Genomic DNA, 10,307 nt, shown 5'->3' with positions numbered 1-10,307 from the left:
AGTTATTGTTGTATGTTAATTTTGTTTGGAGGGGCTTTTGGTTAAAATTCAATTTGAGAATCGGATGAGAACTTTCCTCCGATCTCCTTTCTAAATATTTATTAAAATTTTTAGTTTGAGAACCGGATAAGAACTCTCCTCCGATCTCCTTTGAGTATTTATTTTAAATTTTAGATTGAGAACCGGATAAGAACTCTCCTCCGATCTCTTTTTAAATTATTTGTTATAATTTTAGGCGAGGATCGGATAAGAACTCTCCTCCAATCTCTTTTAAATTATTAGTTAAAAATTTTGTTTGAGAACCGGATAAGAGCCCTCCTCCCATCTCCTTTCCAAATATTTATTAAAATTTTTAGTTTGAGAACCGGATAAGAACTCTCCTCCGATCTCCTTTGAGTATTTATTTTAAATTTTAGATTGAGAACCGGATAAGAACTCTCCTCCGATCTCTTTTAAATTATTTGTTATAATTTTAGGCGAGGATCGGATAAGAACTCTCCTCCGATCTCTTCGAAATTTGACCACAGCTATATATCATAAGAGTCTAAGTTTAAGAGTTCTAGTATTCAAAGATGCCAAGGGTCGTAATAAGACTTCTTTTAACTCGTTGGTACTTTGTGACTAAATAAGGGATGCCGGATTGAATTTTACCGACCTCCCATATGGTCGCCTTACCAGTATCCTATCGGTTCCATTTTACTTATCTGAGATTTGATTTTTATTCCGCCTTATGGCATTATGCCGGATCGCCTTCTACGTCAGCCTAGTGATTCAATTTTGCTACTTCCCTGACGTGTTATTTAGACCCTCTTTTCAAAGAGACCATAAAAATACAGTTACCTACATTTTGTTCAGTTACTTCTACGCTATTCGGGACAAGAACTCCTGTGTTAGGAAGTAATAAAGATTAACCAAAGAATGGACTGATTAACAAAGAAGTAAACTCGAGAATGACCGTCTTCGTGTTTAAAATACAGTATAAACTTGGTGAAAATTACAAACATAAAAAGAATAAATGAAATACGTAAATAAAGAAGAACATTTGATAAAATAGCGATATAAGCACTCACCTGTAGGGAGTCGAATCTACTAAACTAACTATGGAATCACAGAATATAATAGAATTTGAGTTGATAGTTGGAGGACTAAGGTTCATATGAAATGAAGAATTCTTTGCTAAAATGTAATCGGGTCAAAATAACCAAGCGTGAATGGAGTTGAACTTGGACAATATGAATGGAAATAGGAGATAACAAAGACAGAAAAGTGAGAGTGCCACAGGATAATGAACGGACTGAAAATGAAGAATTTTAGTATTCAAGAATCCCTTTTCAAGAAAACACTTCAGAAAACTGGTTTCCAAAGTTTTTCTTATGAAAGCTAAAAAAAATAGCAGAGTAACGAACTGAATTAAGTTTCAGAGTTCTTCCACTATAGTCACTGCCTTTTGTCTATTTTTTTCGTCCCCCTTGAACAGTTTTCATGCAGGTATTTATAGGAACCGGGTGCTTTCCATGAAGGGTCAAGATCTATTTTGGGGGAGATGGAGGGTCAGGATTTCAAAGGACATGATCGGATGCTTGAGAATTAAAGCGAATCAAAATGAACGGCCGAGATCATTCTCAGAATACTTATCCTTTTCTTCTTCTAATCTGACGGTCCAAAACTTCGTTGACCTGGGCGATCCAAGGGCTGGGAATAAAAGGCGTCGGTCTTGTCGTCTTCCTCTTTGATCGAAATGCTCTGGACTCGTCCTTGCAAGTGAGACCAACGGTGGAGATTGGGATGTACAGGACTGTCATGACATACTCTGGCACCTGTCAGCATTGTGGGTGATTCTCAGGCGTGCGGTGGAGATTTCGTCTGCAACGCTTTAACTACCTTGGCTCTGATTCTGACGACGGTTATTGGGATTTGTCTTATCCCCTTTGCCTTCCGATCTTCCCTCTTTCTAATCTCCTTGACACGCTCCTTTTCCGATCTTTCATACTGGTCTCCCCTCTTCCGATCTCTATCATTTCGATCCTTTCCTTGGTCAAGCCCGGTCCGGTCAAAGCATTAATTTCCCCTCGATTCCCGAAGCGTCGCCGTTTCGCTTAGCAATAAATGCCTGATTTCTCCCTATATATACCCTTGACTGAAGAGACTTCCCTCATTCGATTTTCCTCTCTCCCTTCTTACTTTCCTGTTCTAACTGCTCCGGCAGTAGCTCTGGCTACAACTGTGGCTTTTGATCCCTTTCCGATGGATTTCCTTATTCCCCGACTGAAAATTTAAGATCCCGGCGATCGAATAATCGCGATAACCTTATCTGATGATGGTGAGAGAACTGGACCAATTAATCGATCTGGATTGCGGACCTCGATCGTGCCGCTCTTGAGTCGTTCGACTGGCATAATCGGCGAACCGATTTTGGCCGAGCAAATTGCTAAGGTTCCGCCGACCCTTGGCGGTTGCTCTGCCGAGTTTATTCGGCTTCTCACCACATTGGGTGTTCCGACAGCGGCTTCCCTCCACATTGGGTGTTCCGACAGCGGCTCAGTTCGCTGTCGGTCACACCCTTTGGATCAGTCACAATGTTGACTTTGACATAGGCCGTCTTTAGATAGGATGTTCTTCTGATCATTAGAGATCGGCCTTTTGATGTAATCAGATTTTTAATGTAATCCGATCTTGAGATCGCCCAAATGATGTAATCTGACTTTTGAAAATGTAATCTGATCTCTAGAGATCGCCCAAATGATGTAATCCGATCTTTTGGAAATAAAGATTTTATTTTGTCGATTATCATCTTATTATTATTGCATTGATTATTTTCCGTTCTCTGATATATTTGTCCGATCTGGTTCTTCATTTGAATGACACTTATCCGTAATTCAAAACACCTTGGTCTGCCGTTCTATAATTAACCGATCTCTTCACGGGATCTTGGGAATATGCGTGAGACGTGTCAGAACAGCTGGCGAGTCCCGCTACCCGATGCACCACCTGGAATATCGTGAGCATTAAATGCTCGGACGAGTATAAAGAGGGGTGGGGTTAGCTCGCTGCTCTCTTGTGTCATTTTCAGTTTCTCGCAAGCAACTTCAAAATTCTCTCGATTCTTCCAGCTCTTCCGACACCGATCAAGCTCCGGTAAGGGTTTTGATCCTTTTTACTTTAAAATTTTTTTACTTCCTTTGAAAATGAGCGGCGCCGAAGGTCAGAGAGCGGCAAGCCCCCTTTCCGTTCACGTTTCCTGGTCATCGGATGATGTAGAGGTGGTTGGGCCAAGCGCGCGACCAGAACCTCCTAGGGTCTCGGTTCCAGCTCAGGGGCGAGCATCATCGAGGCTTGTACCTTCTTCAGGGAGGGAGAATCTTCCTATGGACGAGCTGCCGTCAATCTTGCAAGAAACCGATCTGCAGTCGTTCAGCCAGGAGTACAATATTCGTCCTGATTCGTACGAACTCATCCGATGTCATGGCAATCACCGAGCCGATCACTTCTTTGAAGGGAATGATATGATTATGGTATACGAGGAACAGTTAAAGGCCGGCCTTCGGTTCCCTCTGGACGACTTCTTCAAAGAGATCCTAAAATTTTTCCAAGTGTGCATTGCCCAAGTTCACCCGAACTCGTAGCGGATCTTGGTAGCCTTCCGAGGCCTATGCCGCGCTAAGGGAATTAGTCCTACGGCTAAGGTGTTCGCTGAACTGCACAGGCTAACTCGCCGAAAGGACGACGAATACTGGTTCTTTCAGGCGAAGCCTCATTGTGGGCTCTTTACCGATCTGCCCTCCTCCCTTAAGAATTGGAAGAACCGCTTCTTCATTCTGAGGAGCAAAAATCCGAACTACTTTGAGGGCTTCCCCCGTAGCTGGTTGCACCAGGGGCCCTTGATTCCGAAGCGTATTACCCTGAACAAGGAGGAAGGCCTAATAGTGATGGAACTGAAGAATCAGGCAGCCACTCAAAAGTTCTCCTGTTTAGATGCGGTGACTGCCGAGCTGCACCATTGGACCATACAGCTGATCACCGGCCAAGATCGCGAGCTTCCGCTCTCTGACCTAGGCATCGGTATTTTCTACATCTCAGATCTCAGGACCTTAGCGATCTCACTGACCTCTTCTTTGTGTAGGTATGGCGGGTGTTGAGGGTTCCAAGAAGTGGAAGAAAGAAAGAGAGATTTCCCGGAAGGTAAAAGAGATGAAGCGTTCAGAACTGCTTCAAACACCCGACCATGAACCTAAGGAGATACAAGGAGGGTCATCTCAACCCTTGGGGCCGCCAGTCATGGAAGTGGTTCAGCCTCCTCCTCGCCAAGAAGAGCCGCCTCCACCTCCTCCTGTTGCTCCAAGCGCAGAAGGGGGTCCTTCTCAACCTTCTGTGAGGCCCCCTCCTCGTGGCGCTCTAGTGCTGATCGCTTCCCTGGAGAAGAACCGGACTGTTCGGGAGAACCCAGGTTTTGCCAAAGTCTTGGGGTCTTCCATCTGCCTTCGGGAGGATCGGGACAGACTGTCTCCGGACAATCTTGACGACATCCTGACCCGATCCATGAGTCTGAATGTAGAGTGCCTGGTGAACCAGCACATAGTCCGGGAAAAGGCTCATCGCCTGGGTAAGGAGGTCGAGAAGAAGAGTCAGGAAGTGACTTCCCTCCGATCCCAACTCTCATCCGCTCAGGATTACATATCTCAAATTGAGGGGCGGATGAAGTACTATGAGGACAAGCTGGCCAAACAAGCTCATGTTCTGGCTGAACGGGATCATGCTCTTGGAGAAGTTCAGGCGCTCCGGGCCAATGAAGCTGCTCACATCGCTTACCTTACCGAGGAGCTCAAGGCGAAAGAAGAAGAGAAGGTGACAGGAATAGCCGGTGCTTATGTGAAAGCTCACAAGGATCTCTTGGCCGAACTGAAGAAGCGATACCCCGAAGAGGACTTCTCCTGGATGGTCGACCTAGCTCCCGAGGACGAGGGTGGGGATAGTGAGGATGAGGCTGAGGGTGAGAGAGAAGGTGAGCAAAATGTAGATCAGGCTGGGGGTGATCCCCCAGCCGAATGACTTGTACAAATTTTGAAATGAAATGAAATGGAATGCCTCTTTTGTTCGATGAATGGTTGTGATCGGAAAATTTCTAAACACTTGATTGTCTGAGTATGTTGAAATAACTGAAAGTGATTATTAACCTAAGTGTGAGAGATCGGAAAAACACAATGTGCATGAGATTGGTAAGGAACCAACGCTAAACGGAACTTAATTGAAAATTTGGCTTGAACATTTAAGATCGGGTTCTTCATTAAACCGGATTGGAACCTTAACTTGATTATTCCTAAACTTTTAAAAGGGAGGTCGACCATGAAACTGGTAGCAAAGATGTAGTGTCAGTTCAATTTCGTCTGACAAGAGAGATCGGGAATGTAGTTGACTAGTCAGGATATTTGACAATTAGCTTGAGAGATCGGTGAATGATTTGAGAGACCGGTAAGGCTTTAACGGATATGAGGACTTAGCATTGATTCAATTCCTGGTGAAGAGAGATCGAAAATGTGGTTAAATGGCAAGGAGAGACTTAGTGCTGAGGCTCGGTTTCGAAGTTTATTAATTCTGGGGATCGGCCAAAATATGGTGTCGACAGCTGCCCCTCTTTACATAATTTCTATTAAAGGGAAAAATTTTCCCGTGTAGGAATTATGTAAAGATTCAGACTCATATTTTGGACGATTAGGTGTTCGAAGTTAGGGAACTAAAGCACACCTAAATTAGTGACCTAGAAATTGGCAACAGAAGTTAAATTAAAATCAACTTGGATCAAGAAACCAGAGGTTGATAACAGGAAATGTAAATTAAAATCAACTTAGATCAAGGAACCAGAGGTTGATAACAGGAAATTTAAATTAAAATCAACTTAGATCAAGGAACCAGAGGTTGATAACAGGAAATGTAAATTGCAGGAAATTAAAATCAACTTAGATCAAGGAACCACAGGTTGATAACAGGAAATTTAAATTGCAGGAAATTAAAATCAACTTAGATCAGGGAACCAGAGGTTGATAACAGGAAATGTAAATTGCAGGAAATTAAAATCAACTTAGATCAAGGAACCAGAGGTTGATAACAGGAAATGTAAATTGCAGGAAATTAAAATCAACTTAGATCAAGGAACCAGAGGTTGATAACAGGAAATTTAAATTGCAGGAAATTAAAATCAACTTAGATCAAGGAACCAGAGGTTGATAACTAGAAATGTAAATTGCAGGAAATTAAAATCAACTTAGATCAAGGAACCAGAGGTTGATAACAGGAAATTTAAATTGCACTTACAAAGCAATCCTAATCCGGACACAAGTAGTTCTTCCCCGATGAAGTGTACTTAACAGAATCCCGAAGGCCAATGATTAATGGAGGATGAGTTGTAAGACTTGACCTATGACCCCATTTTTCGAATGCCCCTCTTTTGTTTTTCGACTTTCTCCCGAGATGCGCCCTTACGGGTTTTCACTTCTCCTTTGTCTATATGACTAGAAGCGCCCTTCTGGGTTTTCACCTCCAGTTTTCTTTTTTTTTTTTTTTTTTTTTGAGGCCCTTTCGGGTTTTCACCCCTTTTCCTGGTTATTTCCTGCAAATCTCATAGTAAAGTACGTGAGGTTATCAATTGTTAAATCCTAATCTTATGGCAAAATTTTAATTGATTAATAGCGCATTAAATAACAAGATTACAGAAGGATAATGTTAAAGAATGAATATAAATGATAAAAGCATTGGGAATGAAGTATGACCTTATTACGGTTTTAATAAGAGCAAAGATAGAGTTTCAAAGAAATGGGTACAAGGTTAGACCTCACACATTCCTTGTGGTTAGCTTTGAAGTTCCTTAACTGCCATTATTTCAAGTACTCTGAAGTCTCATGCCATGACGGTTTATTTCCCTTCTCGGTTTCATGCTTCTTTCCTTATTTCTCCCTTTTGGTTTTTGGGATGCCCTTTCGGTTTTTGGGATGCCCTTTCGGGTTTTCACCCCTATATTTTTTCTTTTTTTTTTTTGTTTTTTTTTGTTTTTTGTTTTTGTTTTTTTTTTTTTTTTTTTTTTTGCTCGCTCTTTCAGGACGCCCTTTCGGGTTTTCATTCCTCACTCATTTTACAGAAAGCGCCCCTTCGGGGTTTTCGCCTTCTTTCACACATTTTGCTAGGAGCGCCCTTTCGGGTTTTCACCCCTACTCCTTTTTTTTTTTAGGCATAGTATCTCTTGACAGTGTCAGCATTCACCGGTCTTGGAAATTCTTCTCCATCCATGTGGGTCAAGATCAAGGCTCCTCCAGAAAATGCCTTTTTAACCACATAGGGTCCCTCGTAGGTTGGTGACCATTTGCCCCGGGGATCGTTTTGATTTGGCAGCACTTTCTTCAGAACTAGGTCCCCAGGTTGGAACTCACGTGGGCGAACGTTTTTGTCAAATGCCTTAGCCATTCTCCTCTGATACAACTGCCCATGACATGCTGCTGCTAGCCTTTTCTCGTCCAGCAAGTTTAATTGATCCAACCTCAATTGGATCCATTCTGACTCATCAATCCCTGATTCCTCCAGAATCCTTAGGGAAGGAATTTCAACTTCTACAGGTAATACTGCTTCCATCCCGTATACTAGTGAGTACGGAGTTGCCCCGGTTGAGGTCCTTACAGAAGTCCGATATGCGTGAAGAGCGTAAGGAAGCATATCATGCCAATCCCTATATGTGACTGTCATTTTCCGGATTATCCTCTTGAGATTTTTGTTCGCAGCTTCCACCGCTCCATTCATCTGGGGACGGTATGGGGAGGAATTGAGATGTCGGATTTTGTACTGATCACATAATTTTTGAATCTTTGGACCATTGAGATTCTTAGCGTTGTCAGTGACGATTTCATTGGGGAGACCATGCCGGCAGATGATGTTGCTTCTGAGGAATTTGAGAAACGTGTTCTGTGTGATGTGAGCATAGGATGTCGCCTCGACCCACTTGGAGAAATAGTCGATGGCTACTAGGATGAATCTGTGCCCATTGGATGCCTTGGGATTGATGGGACCAATCACATCGATGCCCCACATTGCGAAAGGCCATGGTGAGACGAGGTTGAACAACTTGTGAGGTGGCACATTTATCGGATCGGCATAAATCTGACACTTATGGCACTTTCGGAAATATTCGACGCAATCTTTTTCCATTGTGGTCCAAAAATACCCACGTCGCATAATTTGCTTAGCCATCATGTGCCCATTGGCATGGGTTGCACAATTTTCCTCATGAGTCTCAAAAAGGATTCTCTTCGCCTCTTTTGAATCCACACATCTCAACAATTCGCCATTGGAGCTCCTCTTGTATAGGACTTCTCCACTGGGGAAGTATCCCAGTGCTAATCTCCGAATCATCCTCTTTTCGTTTTTGCTTGCCCCCGAAGGGAATTCTCTGGTTCTGCAGTAGATCAGGATGTCATGATACCAAGGCTTACCATCGGGCTCTTCTTCAATCATGAAGCAATAAGCTGGCTCATTCCTTGCCTTAATTTTCAACATCTGAGTCATCTGCCCTTCTTCCATTTGGGCCATAACAGCTAGAGTAGCTAAGGCATCAGCAAATTGATTCTTGTCTCTACTAAGGTGAGTGAAAGAGATTTCTTCGAATTTCTTAATCAGCTCCAGTAAGTACTTCTGATATGGGATTAGCTTCGGATCCTTGGTTTGCCATTCCCCTTTGACTTGATAAATAATCAGGGCTGAGTCTCCATATACCTCCAACTTCCTGATTTTCATTTTGATGGCAGCCTGTAGACCCATCACACAAGCTTCGTATTCTGCGACGTTGTTGGTGCAGTCAAATCTCAACTTAATGGCTATCGGAAAGTGTTTTCCATCCGGGGATATCAATACAGCTCCAATTCCATTACCGGACAAATTGACAGCTCCGTCGAAATACATTTCCCATACATCAGCTGGCCCCTCTTCTTCGTAGTCTACTTCATTAATATGCTCATCAGGGAACTCAAAATCCAGAGCTTCATAATCCTGGATAGGATTTTCTGCTAGGAGGTCAGCGATCACGCTACCTTTCACCGCCTTCCGGGTCATATAGACTATGTCATATTGGGAGAGTATGACCTGCCATTTGGCTATCCTTCCTAGCACAAATGGGCTTTTGAATACATATTTGATAGGATCCATCCTTGAGATGAGCCATGTCTTGTGATTCAACATGTAGTGTTTGAGGCGGTTTGCTGTCCAAGCTAACGCACAGCAAGTCTTTTCTAAAAAAGAGTATCTTGACTCACAATCATTAAACTTTTTGCTCAGGTAATAAATAGCCCTCTCCTTTCGGTCGGTATCATCATGTTGTCCCAAAACACATCCTATCGAGTTCTGCTGGACTGCCATATACAGGATCAGAGGCCTGCCCGCCACGGGTGGAACCAATACTGGTGGGCTTGACAGATACTGCTTGATTGTCTCGAAAGCCTCTTGACAAACTGAATCCCATTGAGCAGAGTTGTTCTTCCGGAGTAATCTGAAAATAGGCTCAGCTTTGGCCGTGAGATTAGAAATAAATCTCGAAATGTAGTTCAACTTTCCCAGAAAACTGCGCACCTCCCTTTCTGTTTTTGGGGATGGCATTTCTTGAATAGCTCGAACTTTGTCTAGGTCAACTTCTATTCCTCTCTCGCTTACTATGAATCCCAACAACTTTCCAGATCTGGCCCCGAATATGCATTTAGCAGGGTTCAGTTTCAACTGATATTTCCGGAGTCTCTTGAATACTTTTCTCAGCACCTGCACATGGCTCTCTTTTCCCCGGGATTTAATGATCATATCATCCACGTACACCTCCACTTCTTTATGCATCATATCGTGGAATAATGTGACCATAGCGCATTGGTAAGTGGCGCTAGCATTCTTTAATCCGAAAGGCATGACCCGATAGCAAAATATTCCCCATTGAGTGATAAAAGCTGTCTTCTCCTTGTCTTCCCCATCCATTGGGATTTGATTGTACCCCGATGCCCCATCAATTCATGAACACCTACCTAATCCCGCAGCATTGTCTACTAACACATCAATGTGGGGGAGAGGGAAATCATCTTTCAAGCTTGCTTTATTGAGATCCCTGTAATCGACGCACACCCTAACTCTCCCATCCTTCTTCATTACTGGGACAACGTTAGCTATCCATTGGGGATATTTGACTACTTCCAGGAACCCAGCGTCATACTATTTTTTAACCTCATCCCTCACTTTGAGCAGTGTGTCCGGATTCATTCTTCTTAGTTTCTGCTTTACCGGAATCGTCCCCGGAATTA

Source organism: Hevea brasiliensis, chromosome 15, assembly GCF_030052815.1.
Source record: "Hevea brasiliensis isolate MT/VB/25A 57/8 chromosome 15, ASM3005281v1, whole genome shotgun sequence".
NCBI lineage: Eukaryota > Viridiplantae > Streptophyta > Magnoliopsida > Malpighiales > Euphorbiaceae > Hevea > Hevea brasiliensis.
The sequence above is the reverse complement of the archived record's forward strand: the minus strand, read 5'-3'. Positions refer to the sequence as shown.